General features: G+C 41.0%; 1 protein-coding gene across 7 annotated transcripts in view; it reads left to right on the forward strand.

The window, feature by feature from the left end:
* The window catches only part of LOC125452780 (sodium/calcium exchanger 1-like), a 285,237-nt gene that overhangs the window by 134,896 nt on the left and 130,202 nt on the right, over positions 1-20,139 (forward strand). The window lies entirely within an intron of this gene.

Below are 20,139 nucleotides of genomic sequence, written 5' to 3' on the forward strand. Positions count from 1 at the left end.
GCAGCATGGTGGCTCAGTGGTTAGCATTTCTGCCTCACTGCATCGGGGGCCTGGGTTCAATTTCGCCTTTAGGTGGCAGCCTGTTCGGAGTTTGCACAATCTCCCTGTATCCACGTGAGTTTCCTCCCACTGTCCAGAGATGCGCAGATTTAGTGGATTGGCCATGCTGAATTATCCATAGTGTTCAAGGATGTGCAGGTTAGGTGGGTTAGCCATCAAAAATACAGAAATTGGGTAAGGGGTTGGATCTGGATTGAATCCTCTTCGAAGGGTCTGTGTTGACTCAGTGGACTGGGTGGCCTGCTTCCACACTGTATGGATTCGATGATTTAACAGTTATGTGGTTTTTTGTAATTCTATGTACAATAGAGTTACAGTGACATACTGCACAGAAAAAGACCCTTTGGGCCACTCGTCCATGCCAACCTGATATCCTAAATAAATCTAGTCCCAATTTTCCAGCATTTGACTCATATTCCTCTAAACCCATTATATTCATGTACACACCCAGATGGTTTTTAAATGTTGTAATAGGACCAGCCTCCACCACTTCCTCTAGCATCTCATTCCATACACGCAGCACCCTCTGTGTGAAAAAGTTGCCTCTTAGGTCCCTTTTAAATCTTTCCCCTCTCACCTTAAACCTATGCCCTCTAGTTTTGGACTCCCCCACCCAGGGGAAAAGACCTCATCTGTTCACCCTATCCATGCCCCTCATGATTTTATAAACCTCTGTAAGGTCACCCCTCCACACCAGGGAAAAATATCCCCAACAAATTCAGCCTCGCCCTATAGCCCAAAGCCTCCAACCCTGTCAACATTCTTGTAAATCTTTCCGAATCCTTTCGAGCTTCACAACATCCTTCCTATAGCAGGGATGCCAGAACTGCATGCAGTATTCCAAGAGTGGCTTCACCAACGTCCTGTACAGTTGTAGTTAATGTAATTTAACTGAAGACAACCATGTGCATTTCCAAGATGATGTCCTAATTTAGTTGTGAAAACCTTAAGTAAAACGCATGTAATAAAGATTAAAGGTTCTCCATAGTGTGAGCCTGTTTTGTCACAAGCTGTCACGCTCTTCTCAGATTTTTCTGTTCCACTTGAACCGACCTACTGATTTCCTTTGCCTTTGTAAGAGTTTCCTGGCATCTGTTTCCATGGTGGTTGGCTTTGTCCTGTTGGTTGCAAGGCTTTCTTATGGTCACTAAGCTCAGTGATGTTTGCACTCATAACATTCCGCCTTGCCTGAGACCCATTCTGTTCCCGCCTCTTGATCACTTGCTGCTGTCATCAAGAAACCATTTTAAGATTTGTCAGGAATGCTACTAAGTACTAATATTTTTTAAAACGCTGAAGAAATTTGAATGACATTCATGCTGACAGGGGAAACCAAGATTTTTAAGGCACAGCTGGAATTCCCTCAAGGAGTTGCTATTACAGGAAACTCTTCTGTTTTTGCCCTTGTCCTTCCAGAAGTAGAACTGAAACCAGTTACTGCACCCACCTCATGGACACAGCCTTTGAGACTACTGCATTTCCAGCTCCCCAATCTTGACACATTTCTCCAGCTACAGAACCAAGGTCTCAACAAGCCTGAGTGCTGTTTCATAGTCCTTGCAATGTTTAGCCATAAATAAACATGCACACCAACACCTTTTAATGTGGTAAAATATAGTTTCACAGAAATATTATCAAATAAATCTGATAAGTTTGCATTATGAGATATTTGATTTGATTTATTATTGTCCTATGTGCTGAGATACAGTGAAAAATATTATTTTGCGTGCTAACCAGACAAATCATACCTTGCACAAGTATTTCGTGGCAATAGAACAGAATGCAGAATGTAGTGTTACAGTTACTGAGAAGGCACAGAGAAAGGTCAACTCTAATAAATGAGAGGTCTGTTCATAAGTCTGATTATAGTGGATAAGAAATGTCCTTAAATCAGTTGGTACGTATTTTCAAACATATATAATTTCTCCCCAGTGGAAGAGTATAACTGGAGTAGGAGGGGTCTGTGTTTACGTTGGCTGCTTTGCCAAGGCAATGGGAGGTGTGGGTGGAGTCAGTGGAAGGAAGGCTGGCTTTCATGGGCTATGTTCACAACTATGTAATTCGTTGTGGCCTCGGGCAGAGCAGTTATCATTCCAAGCTGAGATCCATCAAGATAAGATGCTTTCTATGCAAATTAGGATGTAGGCATTAAGACAGGTGAGGAAAAGCATGGTTAAGAAGAAGAATTTAAAGCAGTCCAGTTGATAGTATCTGTGGGAAGAAAACACAATTAAAGTTTTGAGTCTTGTGACTCTATCAGAACTGTGTTTCTCCAGCAATTGTTTTGGTTCAGATCTCCAGCATCTGCAGTTCTTTATTTAGTTACAGTAGACAGTATCCTGTTTTAAATCTGACATTTTAATACATGTTTAAAGGGCTGGGGATTAAAAAAAATTATATCATAACACTTCAGACCTTATCCACCCTCCACAAGTGTTTATATCTCCTCAATAGATATGTAACTCCCACACTGCAAACTAACACCTTGAAACAGTGAAAGTGGGATTTTGTTTGTATGATTTACACCATGCCTGTTTCTCCTTGCCAGCAAAAATGGCATTTTTAAGAGGGGACAGCACTTCTCTCCATTTTAAATAGTCTCCGAAGTTGGCCCGAACCTGCGAAAATCTGTGATAAACTGTGACAAAATGAATGGTCCACAGAGTGCCTTCTGTACCTACTTTTACATCTTTGGGCTTTGTCACAACAACCATGTTTTGATACCAGGATCTTTATGTATTAGTTCTGATTTCATTGCAGGTTAAATTCACAGAACAATTTTGTTTTCGTTTAACTGGCTTGTTTTTTAACAGATCATTTTATCATACTTGCTGAAACTTTCTTTGTTTAGATAGATAGTCTTGGCTATTAAGCTGATGAAATAAATGAGGATGAAATAAAGGGTAATTATCTAATGTTTCTTTTGTGTTCAGACAAAGGACTTAGAATTGTCTTAATCGCGGCTATTCTGTTCAGAGAATTTTGTAATTGTCTGAAAGTATGGCTTGTGTAAAGTCAGTTTTTTTTTCCGTTGGTCAATCTACACCAAATAAGATCAGAAAAATGTTCAATAGTTTACTCATGACTTCTACCCACCAGAATGTAGTTTAAATTAACATTCCAGTAGAGTATTGTAATGACTCCAACTATTTTAAGCAGTTTTTTTTGTGAAAGCGAAGCAGCTTTCTGCAAAAGGCTAGAGATTACCAAGATATGTATTTGTTGAAGCCATTTACTGCTTGAAGTGACTCCTCGTACCTGCTTTGTGTATGTATTCAGAGCTGATCATTACGCTCCAAGAAAGGAATTGATTTTAAAAAAGAGAACTTGTGTGTGTATCTGTGTGTACATATATGCATATATAGAACATTTACACAATCTCAAGATGTTCTAAAGTGCTTTATAGCCAAATGAATACTTCCCAAGTGCAAATGCGGGAAGTTAAGCATTACATTTCTCACAACGAGATGCCACAGATAATCTGTTTCAGTGATTATAGGCTAAATATAGGCCAGATACAGAGAGTACTTTGAAATACTGCAGGACCCTAGTTTAATATCCCATTGTAAGGTGACATTTTCAACTGCTGTACACTGTCAAGCTTTTTGTGCTAAGAGAGAGAAGACCTCAATTAGTGAAAGTGGTAGGACTGGTTCAAAAACTTACAGGAAATCTGGGCTTTATGAATAGAAGCATAAAATATAAAAGCAATTTTACTTCAAACGTATAATGTATTCATAAAAATCTGTGTGTGTGTGTGTGTGTGTGTGTATGTGTATGTATATAGTCACAAATGCAGTTGGTTTCTGTACAATTGCATGTCAAGTATCCAAACAAAACATTGGACTTTGACTCTATCCACAAAACCAAATACTTCTCTTACACATAAACTACTAATGTTTATTACATATCACATAGCTATGGAGAAGGAGAGGATTAGGCAAAGTGGGAGGATATTTATTTGGGGAAGAGGAAACAATGATGCGATTAGATATGAGTTAGGAAGCATGGGCTGGGAGCAATTGTTCCATGGTAAAGGCACTATAGACGTGTGGAGACTGTTTAAGGAACAGTTGTTGCGAGTGATGAATAAATATGTCCCTCTGAGACAGGCAAGAAGGAGTAAGATAAAGGAACCTTGGATGACGAGAGTAGTGGAGCTTCTCGTCAAAAGGAAGAAGGTAGCTTACATAAGGTGGAGGAAGCTAGGGTCAAGCTCAGCTCTAGAGGATTACAGGCAAGCGAGGAAGGAGCTCAAAAATGGACTGAGGAGAGCCAGGAGGGGGCACGAGAAAGGCTTGGCAGAACGGATTAGGGAGAACACAAAGGCATTTTACACTTATGTGAGGAATAAGAGAATGGTCAAAGAAAGAGTAGGACCGATCAGGGATAGCATAGGGAACTTGTGTGTGGAGTCTGAGGAGGTAGGGGAAGCCCTAAATGAGTTTTTTGCTTCTGTCTTTACGAAAGAAATGAACTTTGTGGTGAATGAAACCTTTGAAGAGCAGGTGTGCATGCTGGAATGGATAGAGATAGAGGAGGCTGATGTGCTGAAAATTTTGTCAAACATTAAGATTGACAAGTCGCCAGGCCCGGACCAGATTTGTCCTCGGCTGCTTTGGGAAACAAGAAATGCAATTGCTTCACCACTTGCGAAGATCTTTGCATCCTCGCTCTCCACTGGAGTCATACCTGAGGACTGGAGAGAGGCAAATGTAATTCCTGTCTTCAAGAAAGGAAATAGGGAAATCCCCGGCAATTACAGACCAGTAAGTCTCACGTCTGTCGTCTGCAAGGTGTTAGAAAGGATTCTGAGGGTTAGGATTTATGACCATCTGGAAGAGCATGGCCTGATTAAATGCAGTCAACACGGCTTTGTGAGGGGCAGGTCATGCCTCACAAACCTTATCGAGTTCTTTGAGGATGTGACTAGAAAAGTTGATGAGGGTCGAACTGTGGATTTGGTGTATATGGACTTCAGCAAGGCATTTGATAAGGTTCCCCATGGTAGGCTCATTCAGAAGGTCAGGAGGAATGGGATACAGGGGAACTTAGCTGTCTGGATACAGAATTGACTGGCTAACAGAAGACAGCGAGTGGTAGTAGAAGGAAAATATTCTGCCTGGAAGTCAGTGGTGAGTGGTGATCCACAGGGCTCTGTCCTTGGGCCTCTACTGTTTATAATTTTTATTAATGACTTGGATGAGGGGATTGAAGGATGGGTCAGCAAGTTTGCAGACGACACAAAGGTTGGAGGTGTCGTTGACAGTGTAGAGGGCTGTTGTAGGCTGCAGCGGGACATTGACAGGATGCAGAAATGGGAGGTGGCAGATGGAGGTCAACCTGGATAAATGCGAGGTGATGCATTTTGGAAGGTCGAATTTGAAAGCTGAGTACAGGATCAAGGATAGGATTCTTGGCGGTGTGGAGGAACAGAGGGATCTTGGTGTGCAGATACATAGATCCCTTAAAATGGCCACCCAAGTAGACAGGGTTGTTAAGAAAGCACATGGTGTTTTGGCTTTCATTAGCAGGGGGATTGAGTTTAAGAGTCATGAAATCTTGTTGCAGCTCTCTAAAACTTTGCTTAGACCGCACTTGGAATACTGCATCCAGTTCTGGTCGCCCTATTATAGGAAAGATGTGGATGCTTTGGAGAGGGTTCAGAGGTGGTTTACCAGGATGCTGCCTGGACTGGAGGGCTTATCTTATGAAGAGAGGTTGACTGAGCTCGGACTCTTTTCATTGGAGAAAAGGAGGAGGAGAGGGGACCTAAATTGAGGTATAGAAGATAATGAGAGGCATAGATAGAGTTGATAGCCAGAGACTATTGCCCAGGGCAGAAATGGCTAACACGAGGGGTCATAGTTTTAAGCTGGTTGGAGGAAAGTATAGAGGGGATGTCAGAGGCGGGTTCTTTACACAGAGAGTTGTGAGAGCATGGAATGGGTTGCCAGCAGCAGTTGTGGACGCAAGGTCATTGGGGACATTTAAGAGACTGCTGGACATGTATATGGTCACAGAAATTTGAGGGTGCATACATGAGGATCAATGGTCGGCACAACATCGTGGGCTGAAGGGCCTGTTCTGTGCTGTATTGGTCTATGTTCTATGTTCTATTATATCTGAGACACTGGGAGGGCCTGATACCTGAATGGACCCCCATTTACCTTTAGCAGGAAGACCTCATTCAGTGGTCTTGCCTCACTATACCTTGGCGGCTGCTGCTCCAAGCTTTAGTGTGTCCCTCAGCACATAGTTGAGGTCAACCCCTTGTTCTGGAAGGTTAACAAGATTCGGGCAGACCAAATGGAGTCTTTCACCACGTTGATGGTCCTCCAGGTGCAGTTGACGTTTATCTCGGTGTGCGCCTTAGGGGGACAGACAGTAGAGCTCAGAGCCTCGTGTCACAGAGCTGCTCGGGATGACCCTCAACAAAAACCGTTGCATCTTTTTGCTGACTCCCTTTGCAAAGGCACATTCCAGCAGGAGATATGTGACAGTTTCAACCCCCACTGCAGCTGCTTTGACCGACAGGGTGTATGTGAGGGAACACGTAGGTCGTGGCCAAGCAATGCCTTGATGCTTGTTAAAATGTTCTGGTGATAAGGCATTCTGCCAAAATGTAAAAGCACGGAAATTATGATGAACCTTTGTAAAATGTTGGCTTGGCGTCAATTTGAGCATGGTCTCTAATTCTGGACATCATACTTCAGGAAGGATGTGAGAGCTTTGGATTCGGTGCAAAATATACCGATAGAAATGGTCCAGGGATGAAAGTCTTCAATTATGTGGATGCATTGAAGAAGCTAGGGAGAAAATAACGTTAAGAAGGGACTTGATAGAGGTTTTCAAATTATGAAGAGTTTATTCAGAGTAGAGAGAAACTTCCTACTGACAGGTGAGTCAAGGACCTGAGAACACTAATATACCTATAAGGCAAAAGAACCAATGGTTGATTGATTTATTGCTGTCACATGTCCTGAGCGTCAGTGTAAAGTGTTGCTTTGCATTCTATACAGGCAGATTGTACCATAAAAGTGCATCAGGGTCGGAGAACAGAGTGCAAAATACAGTGTTACAGCCACAGAAAAGATGCTGTGTGAGAGATCAACATTAACATTTGAACAGTCTGTTCAAAAGTCTGATAACAGCTGGGAAAAAGCTGTTCTTGAATCTGTTCATACATATAAGCAAACTTTTATATCTTCAGCTCAACCAAAGAGGGTGGTAGAGAGTACAACCAAGGTTGGAGGGATCTTTCCCTCCAATACAAATGCTTTTACATATCTTTCGTTTGATTACATTCGTTGCTTGCAATGGGTGCAACGGGAAAGATATTTTAACATGATTAGGAGCTGGAATGCATTGCCTAAAACTATGGTGGAGGGAGGTTCATTTTGTATCTTTTAAAGGGTATCAGATAAATAGCTGATGAAACGGTACTGTATATTTTTATGTCTTTATATTGAGACTTGAAAGCAAAACCTCCTGCAGAATTGTGACAAGCATTGAAGGATAAAAGTAGCTTTTTAGTCAATGCCTTCTCTCTTCATGTTATAACAGCTCAGTAAGTCTGGCAGCATCTGTGAATAAAAAAAAGGAGTTAACGTTTTGGGTCCGGGAAGAGTCACCGGACCCAAAACGTTAACTCTGTTTCTTCTTCACAGATGCTACCAGATTTGCAGACCTTTTCCAACAATTTTGTTTTTGTTCCTGATTTACAGCATCCACAGTTCTTTCGGTTTTCACTTCATGTTATGTTCCATTCTCATTGTCTGTGGGCATCTTATTGCTGCCTAGTATAATTAATGTAGTACTTCCAATTGCAATAACAAATTGATTCAGAAATTGATAATATGGACAGTCCTCCAGAGTATTTCTTTAGAAAATCTTCAAGCTGTTCCTTTAAGAAAGAAGTGAAACTGGAATAGTCAATGCCTGAACTAGGGATTAGGCTTGTGTACGAAAGGACTTATTTGTATCCTTGTAAAGGAGCCTTTGGGAAATATCGACGATAATATGGTAGAATTTCACGTGACGTTCAAATGAAGGAACCTGTGAAAGAATGAAGCTCAATGTGGCTGTGGTAGGTTTGGAAAATACATTAAAAGATTTGTTACTTGACAGGCAACGGCTAATATTTAAAGTAATATTACATGGTCTCCTGCAGATATGCATTCTTTTTAAGGCGTAAGTGTCGAAAAGGAAAGGTTAATCAATTATAGCTTACAAGGATGCCAGAAGACATGGTAAGCCTGACAGTTTAGAGCTCTTCAGAACCTAGCAGAGGAGCACCAAGAAACCAGTAAAGAAAATGAAATAGAGAATACAAATGCAAGCTAGCAAGATACATTAAGTTGGACTGTGAAAGCTTTTTCAGGTATTTGAAATGGTAAATACGAGCCAAGCCAAAAGTGTCCTATTACAGGTGGAGATCAGAGAAATGGTGAAGAAACTAATCAGTTCCTTTGCATCAGTCTTCATGGAAGAAGGCAACACATAATATCCCAGAAATACTGGGTGATTAAAGGACTTGTGAAACTGAGGATTTATAAGAAAACATTAATAGTAAAGAGGATTAGATTAAGTGTTGGACTAGATGAGCCACATCCCAGAGTGTTAAAGGAGGTGGCAATGAGACAATGGATATCTTTCAAAGTTTTACAGCTTCTGCAAAGGTTCCTAAAGATTGAGAAATAGCAAATGTAATCCCACTGTTTAAAAGGGAGGGAAAGGGAGAATGGAGAATTACAGACCTGGTAATTTGATATCATTAGTGAGGAAAATGTTATAATTCTCGTATTCTTTATGATGAATTCTAAAATTGGGCAGAGTCAAAATGGATTTTAAAAAGGCAAATCAGGTTTGACAAGTTCGGGTGGAGTTTTATTTGAGGATGTAACTCATGAGGTTAAAGAAGAACCAGTGGATGAAGTGCTGCTAGATTTTCAGAAGATTTTTAATAAAGATCCACACAAGGTTAATAAATAACATTTGAGTGCATGGGATCAGTGGTGAATACATTGGTATGCATTCCAAATTTATTGATAGGCAGAAAAACAAATGAATAAACGGATTATTCTTGCAGTAGCAGGCTGTACCTAATTGGATACCACAAGTATCAGTGCTGAATTCATAGCTGTTCAGCCTTTATAAGTGATCTTGAAACATACAGGATTCTTAAGGAGCTTGACAGGGTAAATGCAGAGAGGATGTTTCCCCTCATGAGAGAGTCTAGGAATGAAGGCATGCCAATTTAATACTGAGATGAGGAATTTCATCAGAGGTTTGTGAGTCTTTGGAATTCTTCGCCACGGAGAGCTGTAGGGCAGAGCCCTTGCACGTATTTAAGTCTGAGATGGATAGGTGCTTTATCAGTAGGGGAATCAAGGGTTACGGGGAAAGTGCAAAAAAGTGTGTGTGAGTTGTGTCAGATCAGCCATGATCATATTGAATGGTGGAGCAGCCTTGAGGGGCTGAACGGCCTATTCCTGAAGCTATTAATAATGGTCTAATAGATGTGGAGATCAGTCATAAGATTTTCAGCTTTGCTGATGACAGAAAACATGGTGGAAATGTAAGTTGTGAGGAGGATGCAAAGAGGCTTCAAGAAGAACTAGCCAGGCCACATGCGTGGGCTAGAATATGACAGATGAAATATAACGTGAATACATGTGAAGTTATTCATTTGGTGGAAAAAGCAGAAACGCTGACTATTTCATGGAATCCCTACAATGCGGAAAGAGGCCATTTGGCCCTTTGAATCTGCACCGATCCTACGAAAAGCATCCAAGCTCCCAGGCTATCCTCATAACATTTGCCATGGTTAACCCACGTAGCCTGCACATCCCTTGACACTCTGAGCAATTCAGCATGACGTTGGAATTTTGAAGAATAAGAGGAGATCTCATTAATACTTATAAAATTATGACAGGGTGGATGCGGGTAAGACATTTCCCTGGCTGATGGATAAAGACCAAGGGATGTCCCAAGATAAGAAATAGACCATTTAAGACTGAAATGAGGAGAAATTTCTTCAGAGTATGGTGGATTTCAGAATTCTCTACCTAACGGCTACAATAGCTCAATCATTGTGCACATTTAAAATGGAGATTGATAGATTTCTGGAAGCAAATGATATCAAACGATATAAAGACAGCGCAGGAAAGTGGCATTGATTTAATTGAACAGTGGAGCGGACTCAGTGAAATCAACATGTTCATAAACAATGAGTTTATAAATCTACTCATTGGTTTTGAGATTGAAACATAGAGCAATCTCATTGGAATATATTGTCTGTTCTGTATTAGCTTGAATCATATGCTTACTGCCATGGAGTTGTACAACATGGAAAGAGACCCTTTAGCCCATTGTGTCTGTGGCAGTCATCAAGCACCATTTTCCAGCACTTGGCCCATAGCTTGTAATGCATAGCACTTCAGGTGTTCAACTCAGTATTTCTTCTGTGTCATTTTGCTGATTCCTGCCACTACAACTCATTGAGGCAGTGAGCTCCTTGTACCCTGACAAATAGATTTTGGAAGTTAATTTTTATTTGAAGGCCCATGCCTCCAAAGTCTTGGCATGTTAAGTTGTAGCACAGTAAGTCTGATATTAATATCAGATATAAGACTGATATCTATTACAAACTACCTAAGATTCTTAGTATGTGCCAATAATGGAGATGCATGGGTAGTCCGTGCCCCTTGATTTCCATTCTTCTACTGGTGTGAAATCAGGTGGTAAAATGGACACCATCTACAGCAATCACAGTTCTGCTAAAATTGGTAGTCTGAGTATTTAGACAAAGCACATTTTCATCTTGATCATGTGGGCATGAAGCATTGCGTAATGGTAGCAGAACCTGTCTCATTCTTCTTCCATGCTTTAAGAGATGTACAATTCTGCTGCTAGAATTTCTTTTCAACAGTCTACCAGTATGTAGTAAAGTAAAATATGATGGTGAAAATCTATCTCACTAGATCCAAGGCTCACTGTAGGTAATTATATTCTTGGCTATCATATCAACCAAATAGGTGCCTAATCTTTTTCGATTAAGTGGCCTCATATAGGAAAAGAATGGCCTCATACAGGGGAAAAAAGGTTGAGGAAGCCCTTGTAACTGATATTAGTGTCCTTTCGCCAATTATTTATTTAAAAAGTCAACACATTTCTGCTCTTGATCTCTATTCAGCAACCTGTGGTGTACAGTGTGCAGGTGTGGATGGTAGCACTTAGAGAGACATAATCAAAGAAAAAACCAACTGCACATGAAATTGAATAATTCATTTTAATTATGCACTTTGCTGCAAATGTCAGTGAAAGTTAAGGACTAATCCAGTGTAAAGTGGCACTTTTACAGTTCTTTGGCATGTTTCTTAAAGAAATGTTTCTTAATGTAGACATTTGAGATGTTTTTTCCTGTTTTATTGGCGTCAGTTTCTGAAGTCTTAAATATAAAATATGCAGTATAAATTGTGAATTCTACACAGTATTAAAGGCCTTGTCTAAACTACTTTGGATTTTTAAACAGATGCAGTTATCCAAATTGCGATCAAAAAGATAAATCGGATAAATACATGTGTTGGCATTTTTTTTACGCTGGGCGTTTGAGGGCACAGATCAGAAGATGTCAAAATGAATGCCAGTTTCCTAAATTTATATGAGCGAAATACAGAGAACTGTGTGGTTGGGAGTCAGCTCTGTTTAGATCAGGTCAGGTCTGATAGCATAACCTGAGTTTTTCAGCAGAGCTCATGCATATGTTGGTTAAGCATCTGCTGCATTCGCCCTAAGTTCACTTTCCTTTCTATAGCCAAAAATAAGTTCCTGTTCATATAATTAATATCATGGTAATGAAGTTAGCGGTCACTTTTTATACCTAACCTCTTACCTCATTCTTTTTAAACAGTAACATTGGAACATCTGTCCAGCAAATTTGTTTGAAATAGTTACCCTAATCAACGGCCGTTATCGGTTTCAGTTTTCATCTCTGGTTTTTCTGTCAGTGTTCGAATAATTGCAATAAGGCATAAATGAGCAGTAGGTCTTTGGATTAGTCTTATTGTTGTGCCTGACAACCAATGAAAAATGTTCCTGCTAGTTAAAAAATTCAGTGGTTGAAAGTAACTGCTTCAGAGTAACATCAATTTATAAGGCACTTTTAATATTATAATGATTCCAAGGTTAAAACTGAAACAGAGTCATAGTCAGCAATAGAACAGTTTTGTGGCATTGTCAGAAATTTGGACACAGATGAATTTTTAATAAGGTTGAACAGGAGGTCCTTTATTGAATATTGGAGGAAAGAGAGAGTGTGACATTGATGGTTAAAGAATTAACTTCCACTGATAAATTAAGTGCACTTAGGGAGATGGGATGCATAAGCAGCTTGATTCAGTGGAAGGAAGGTAAAGGTCAGGAAAGATTCTGAGAGACTGAAGAATTTACACTGATAAGGAGGAGTGAGGTCATGCAAGGATGCATATCTTAATGTTGAGGCACTAGGGACCTGTGAGTTACATTGGTCCATAAATGGCAGTTACAATAAATGAGCAGGACATGGAGTGGGATGGGATATGACCAGTTGAATTTTGGACAAACTGATAGAGCCATAGCATTTTTACAGCATGGAAATTGGCCATTCTGTCCATTGTGTCAGTACAGCCATCAAATCTCCATCGATTTTAATACCATTTCCCAGTACCTAATCTGTAGCCTTTTAATGTACCTGTTCAGATGTGTTATGACACCTCTGAAGCAGATAGGATTTAAACCCAGATCTCCCGACAATAAGGGAGATAGTAGGAACTGCCGATGCTGGAGAATCTGAGATAACATGGTGTAGAGCTGGATGAACACAGTAGGCCAAGCAGCATCAGAGGAGCAGGAAAGCTGATGTTTCAGTTGAGACCCTTCTTCAGAAAAAAAAAGAAGGGTCTCAACCCGAAACATCAGCTTTCTTGGTCCTCTGATGTTACCTGGCCTGCTGTGTTCATCCAGCTCTACACAGTGTTATGTCCTGACATTAAGATAGGGACTCTGCCACTGCACCACAAATGCCCCTAACCAATAAATAGTCTTGTATTTTATACGGCATTTCAAGTTTTCATCTTAAATAGTTCTTAAAAGCCATGCTTCTACTATGCTTCTGAGAAGTGAGTTCTTGATACCCACAACCCTCTGGGTAAAAAGCATTTTTCATGAAATCTCCTCTAAATATCCTGCTGCTTGCATTAAAACCCTGCCCCTGGTTATTGACCCCTTTACCGAGGAGGAAAATCTCCTCATCTACCCTGCCTGTGCTCCTCAGCAGTTTGTGCACCTCGGTCAGGTTTCCCCCTCAGCCTTCTCTGCTCTAAGGAAAACAACCCAGCCTAACTAGACTCTCTTCATAATTGAATCACTCTAGCACAGGCAATAGTCTGTTTAATCTCTTCCGCAGTTTCTCTGGTGCAACAGTATCTTTCTTACAAGTGTAGTGATCAGAATTGTACAGAGTACTCCAGCTACCTCCTTAGCAATATTATATACAGCTCCATCACAACCTCCCTGCTCTTGTATTCAATGCCTTGACTAATAAAGGCCCCATATGCCTTCTTATCCATCATATCTACCTCACCTGCTGCTCTTCAATAATCCATGAACATGCACACTGAGATTCCTCTGGTACTCTGTACCTTCTCGTGCTCTATCATGCAGTTAATTGAGAAACAAATGGACCTAGGAATGCAGGTGCACAGTTCCTTGAAGTGCAGTCGCAGGTGGGCAGGGTGGTGAAGAAGGCATTTGGTGCCATCATTGGTCAGTGAGTTAAGTATAGAAGTTAGGATGTCACATTGTGGCTGTACAGGGCATTGATTGGGCCACTTTTGGAATACCAGCATTCAATGCTGGTCTCCCTGCTATAGGAAAGATGCTATTAAACTTGAAACAGTTCAGAAAAGATTTACACGGATGTTACCAAATTGGAGGATTTGTGCTTTAGGGAGAGATGGAATAAGCTGGGCTATTTTTCCTGAAACGTTGGAGGCTGACGGGTGACCTTATAGAGCTTTATAAAATCATGAAGGGCATGGATAGGGTGAATACCTGAGGTCTTTTCTGTCAGGGTGGAGGAGTCCAAAACTAGAGGGTATAGGTTTAAGGTGGGAGTGGAAAGATTTAAAAAGGACCTGAAGGCACCTTTTTCTCGCAGTGGATGGTTCATGTATGGAGTGAGCTGACAGAGGAAGTTGTGGAGAAAGTTACAATTACAATGTTTAAAAAGCATCTCGATGGTTACACGAATAGGAAGGGTTTAGAGGAATATAGGCCAAGTGCTGGCAGATAGGATTCAATCAATTTAGGATATCTAGTTGGCATGGACAAGTTAGACGGAAGGATCTGTTACCATTCTGTATAACTGTATGATCTTGTATTCTCACTTGCCTTGTATTTTGGGAGGAGTAACATTATCTTACACTTTTATTCAGCAGATATTTGTAATGGATTTTGGCTGGGAGGGCTGCCTGAGGAATATTTGATTAATTTAGTCTGCAGGTAACAAAAACATCAGCCAGAGTTTTAAATGGCCACTGGATATTTTCTACTGGGCCAGTTAACCCTTCCTGAACCTTCTCAACATGATTCTAAGCCTTTACTTAGAATCTTTAATCCTTGATACTTCACTCTATCTACAAACAAATCTTAACAATAATTAAAATCAGATATCCTAACCACAGAGGCTTCATGATAAAACTGAGTGAGTTAGAACAGAAGACTAAATTGAGTGTATTCACATTTCCATTTGAGAGCCAGACGTGAATGTAATGGAGATTCCATTTTGTAGTTTCATCTCCAGGTAAGGTTTCATTTTGACCAACTGCTGTGCGCGTGGGATCACTTAATTTACCCTGCAATTTCAAATTGTTTTTTAGCTATTGCAAAACTAGTCTAATAATGTGAATGAGAGATAATGGGAACTGCAGATGCTGGAGAATTCCAAGATAATAAAATGTGAGGCTGGATGAACACAGCAGGCCAAGCAGTAGGTAGCTACTAACCTCATCCCACCTCCTTGACCTGTCTGTCTTCCCTGGACTGACCTATCCCCTCCCTACCTCCCCACCTACACTCTCTCCACCTATCTTCTTTACTCTCCATCTTCGGTCCGCCTCCCCCTCTCTCCCTATTTATTCCAGTTCCCTCTCCCCATCCCCCTCTCTGATGAAGGGTCTAGGCCCGAAACGTCAGCTTTTGTGCTCCTGAGATGCTGCTGGGCCTGCTGTGTTCATCCAGCCTCACATTTTATTATCTAATAATGTGAATCGTCTGCTTGTGTTGTATTACCATAGTGACATTAGAGGAGCAAGAAACAAGTGTAAAGCTCATTTTTAATGTTGGAATTAAAAGATACGAAACCATTAGACCTTTTGTTTATGAGTAAACATTTCTAGCTTTTAACATAAGAAGCATAGAATATAGTTAATTTACCAAAAGTTGGCTAAGTTACAATTTTGGAGGGAATTCCGTGGAGAGTTTCTCTCCATGGGCTCTAGCAAGTTATTCCTCATAATTCTCAACTGCTGACGTCATTATGTTCACACCTCGCCTCTATGGCATCCCTCTCGTGTTATCTTGCTATTAGTAAATGGCAAAAGTACTTACCCCTATCAGGACCCTCTGTGATTTCTGCCGGCATCGTCGTATTTAAAGCCCATCTGTGAACTAGATTGACCACTGTCATCCACAAATACACAGTGCACATTGTGGGAGGGAAACGAAAAAGAAATGTTTCTGAAGGCACATTGGTGATGTAGGTAAGGTGACATTTCACTGCAAATACAAACTCACAATTGTAAACATATTGCCACTTCACATCATCACCCGCCAGCTGAACCATAATTGTAACTGCAGCCTCAAGAATGAAGCTATGCAGGCTGCTTGACCTCAGCACCCTGTCTAAGGGACTGCTACTTTTCCCTTAACACCTAAAGTCGCATAATATCTGGTTGTTGTTCGAGGTTGATCATGGTCCATCTACCTATCTGACCTGGATGCACACCCCTGACTGATGAGTGACCAGACCCCTGACTGATAATTGTTCAGCTCGTGATAGACTTAACACCAAAACCCTGTTTGGCCTGACTGTGGCCAGTCCCCAAATTGTATTTATAAGCAACTAATGGCATTGACTGGCCCAAGAACCTGATCAATCACGTCCAAGTCAATGGACAGTGGTTGGATGTTGATTTTGACTTACTGTGCCAGTATGTCTGATGACATCCACCTTGACTGAGGACCACTCTCCAAATGACATGGCCATTTAGTTGAAGCTCATTCGGTGTGCATGCTGCATAGACTGATGGCACAAGCCTCTGTGTGATGTAGCATAGTGATTTCAGCAGTATGTTCACCCTCTTCACATCACCAGTGGCAGACATGACAAGCTTTTTGATTTTGCATGTGCATTAGGAGGCAAGGCCATACAGATGTACCATGCACATATAAGTTCTAAATAATGTGGCAATGTGCAAAAATGCAAGGCAAAGATAGTGTAGTATCCAGTGTGGCATAGAATGAGTGAACGCTAAGAGAGATAGCTAAGAGCCCCCACATGTACCCCTGTTCCACGAAATAGATGCCTGTCCTCACAGATGATGTGACCCAACCACAGCATTATGATTTAAGATATCAGTTAGTCCTAAAGTGCAGGTTGAAATTGGTAACCGTATTCTGAATGAGTCTTCTGAATGGGTCAGTGATTGCTTTGATGATGTAGTCAAGTTGCTGCTTGCCTAATGCTAACATTTGTGGATGGGGTTCAGGCAGCCACTACTCATGGAGCCAGCTATCTGCTCAGATAATTGTGCCAGTCATCGTCAATGTCTAGTGTTCCTCCATTATGGGGCAGAATTGCAAACCTCATGTAAATAAGCCAAAAATTGATATTAATGAGACATTGGCATGCACCGATAGATCTTCTGCCATTCTGTCTATTCTCATCTTGCCATTTAAACCTTGGGTGGCAAATTGGACTTTTTTTCACAATGTCAGTTTTTTGCAGTCCTGCAGTATTCTCCCAGCTGATTTGCTTGTAAAACCTGAGAAACAGATATGAAGCTTTGAGATTCCAGTTACTGTGTATATGCAGTATTCTGTTTGACACCAGGGAAAGCCTTTGAGTCTTTAGATGAGGTTTTGACCCAGATTCATTTAACGCCCTCTGTTTTAGGCAATACGGATGTGAAGAGCTGCACAAACCTTCCACCAAATTACACATCTGCCTGGGAGATTCTTTCTTAGTCATTGGGTCAAAATCCTGGGATCCCTACCTGAAGCACTGTGCTGCACCTATAAATTAGCCACAATATATATGCTTGTGATGTGTTAACTAATTTGACCTGATTTATGATTATACAAAATACATGTTTCTACACACAGAAAATTGAATATAAGGAACCTAAAAGTATAGTTTTAGTATAGAATCAAAGCTGCTGGAATGTGCATCAAACTAAATTCAACTTAAATGTTGACCAGCATGTCATTGGTTCCTTTTGGCCAACAGATCAGTTTAAAGTAAACCACAGTTGGATGCTTCACTTAAAGAGCAAGAAGTCACTTTTATAATGAGGCTTATATTTATATAGTGCTTTATCACACTTACATGACTCAAGATACTTCAGGAAGTTACTTCTATTCTAAATGTATTAAAGTTGTTCTGCAGGCAGTTCCAGAGTTGCAAACGGGTTTTGTTCTTGAATCCATTTGCAAGTCTATTTGTATAAAAATGAGAACACAATGCAGGACAATATAAAACAGCTGTTCGTAAGTACAGGAAATGTTCATGTATTGGATATTTAAAACTAAGCTTCTATATGGGAACGTGCTCATAAATATAAGCATTTCTAAGCCATAAATCAGGAATTTCCCCCATTCCACAGGTATGTACAAATCAAGTGGCTGTTCTGTTAGAAATGGTTTGTCAGCGACCGCCTAGATCTCCTGGCAGCTTCTTTGCTGTGAGCCAAGCTGCTGGAAATCGCAAACGAACATTTATTGAAAATTGAGCAAGTGGGAATAGTGACCAGCCACACGTTTGATTGATAAACATTAAAAGCTACGACTAAAGGAGGAAAAGACAGTTATTTGACTTCAGTTGTAGCCTCTTGGCTATCTGCTATTTTAATTGCTCCTTTGTGCCATTAGTTGTTGCTTAAATGCTTTTTTAAAAATTCCTTGTTTCTGGCTTGTTCAAGATGCTCCTTGAAAGGTAACATTTGGCAAAGGTTTTAGTTTTTTTCCAAGTATCTTCTTCTGATGCCTATGTTTGAATTTAGTTTGCTTCCTGTAAAGGATACTGGGACATCATACAGTTTCTAATGGAGTAAAACATAAGGCCATAAGACATAGGAGCAGAAATTGAGCCATTCAGCCCATCGAGTCTGCTCTGCCATTCAATCATGGCTGATAAGTTCCTCAACCCCATTCTCCCCCTCTCTCCCTGTAACCCTTGACCCCTTGATAATCAAGAACCTATCTATCTCAGTCTTAAATGTACTCAATGACCTGTCCTCCACAGCCTTCTCTGGCAGGGAATTCCATAGATTCACCATTCTCTGGCTGAAGAAGTTTCCCCTTATTTTCATTCTAGAAGGTCTTCCCTTTACTCTGAGGCTGTGCCCTCGGGTCCTAGTCTCTCCTACCAATGGAAGCATCTTCCCAACATCCACTCTGTCCAAGCCGTTCAGTATTCTCTAAGTTTCAATTAGATCCCCCCTCATGCTTCTAAACGCCAATGAGTATAGTCCTAGAGTCTTCAAACGTTCTTCATATATTAAGATTCCCATTGCTGGGACTGTTCTCGTGAACCTCCTCTGTACCTGCTCCATGGCCAGTACATCCTTCCAGAGATATGGGGTCCAAAACTACACACAATACAAAACGCTAGTGCGACCTCATTTGGAATATTGCATGCAGTTCTGGTCACCCCATTACTGGAATCATTGGAAAAGGTGCAGAGGAGATTTTCCAGGATGTTGCTTGGTCTGGAGCGCAGGCCCTATGAAGAAAGGCTGAGGGACTTGGGTCTGTTCTCATTGGAGAGAAGGAGGCTAAGAGGGGATTTAATAGAGACATACAAGATGATCAAAGGATTAGGTAGGGTGGACAGTGAGAGTCTTTTTCCTAGGATGATGACTTCAGCTTGTACAAGGGGCCATAGCTACAAATTGAGGGGTGATAGATTTAAGACAGATGTCAGAGGCAGGTTCTTTACTCAGAGAGTGGTAAGGGCGTGGAACGCCCTGCCTGCCAATGTAGTTAATTCAGCCACATTAGTGGCATTTAAACAGTCCTTGGATAAGCATATGGATGATGATGGGATAGTGTAGGGGGAGGGGCTTAGATTAATTCACAGGTCGGCGCAACATCAAGGGCCGAAGTGCCTGTTCTGCGCTGTATTGTTCTATGTTCTATGTTCTAAATGTGGCTTGGCTGGAGCTTTGTAAAGTCTCAGTAGTACATTTCTGCTTTTATGTTCAAATCCTCTCAAAATAAATGCCAACATTACATTTGCCTTCCTGACTACTGACTCAACCTGCAAATTTACCTTGAGAGAATCCTGGACTAGAACTCGCAAGTCTCTTTGCACTTCAGACTTCTGAATTTTCTCCCCATTTAGAAAATAGTCCATGCTTTTATTCTTTTTTACCAAAGTGCATGACCTCACACTTTCCCATGTTATACTCCATCTGCCACTTCTTTACCCACTCTCCTAACCTGTGCAAATCCTTATGCAGCCTCCCCATCTCCTCAATACTACCTTTATATCATCTACAAACTTAGCCAGAATGCCCACAGTTCCTTCATCTAGATCATTAATGTATAAAGTGAAAAGTTGTGGCCCCAACACTGACCCTTGCGGAATACCACTTGTCACCGGCTGCCATCCTGAGAAAGACCCTTTTATCCCCACTCTCTGCTTTCTGCCAGACAGCCAATCTTCTATCCATGCTAACATCTTGCCTCTAACACCATGGGCCCTTATTTTACTCTTAACATATATTCCCTCCTTACCTCGCTGTCTAATTCTAC

The sequence above is a fragment of the Stegostoma tigrinum genome, chromosome 4 (genome assembly GCF_030684315.1).
Source record: "Stegostoma tigrinum isolate sSteTig4 chromosome 4, sSteTig4.hap1, whole genome shotgun sequence".
Taxonomy (NCBI): Eukaryota; Metazoa; Chordata; class Chondrichthyes; order Orectolobiformes; family Stegostomatidae; genus Stegostoma; species Stegostoma tigrinum.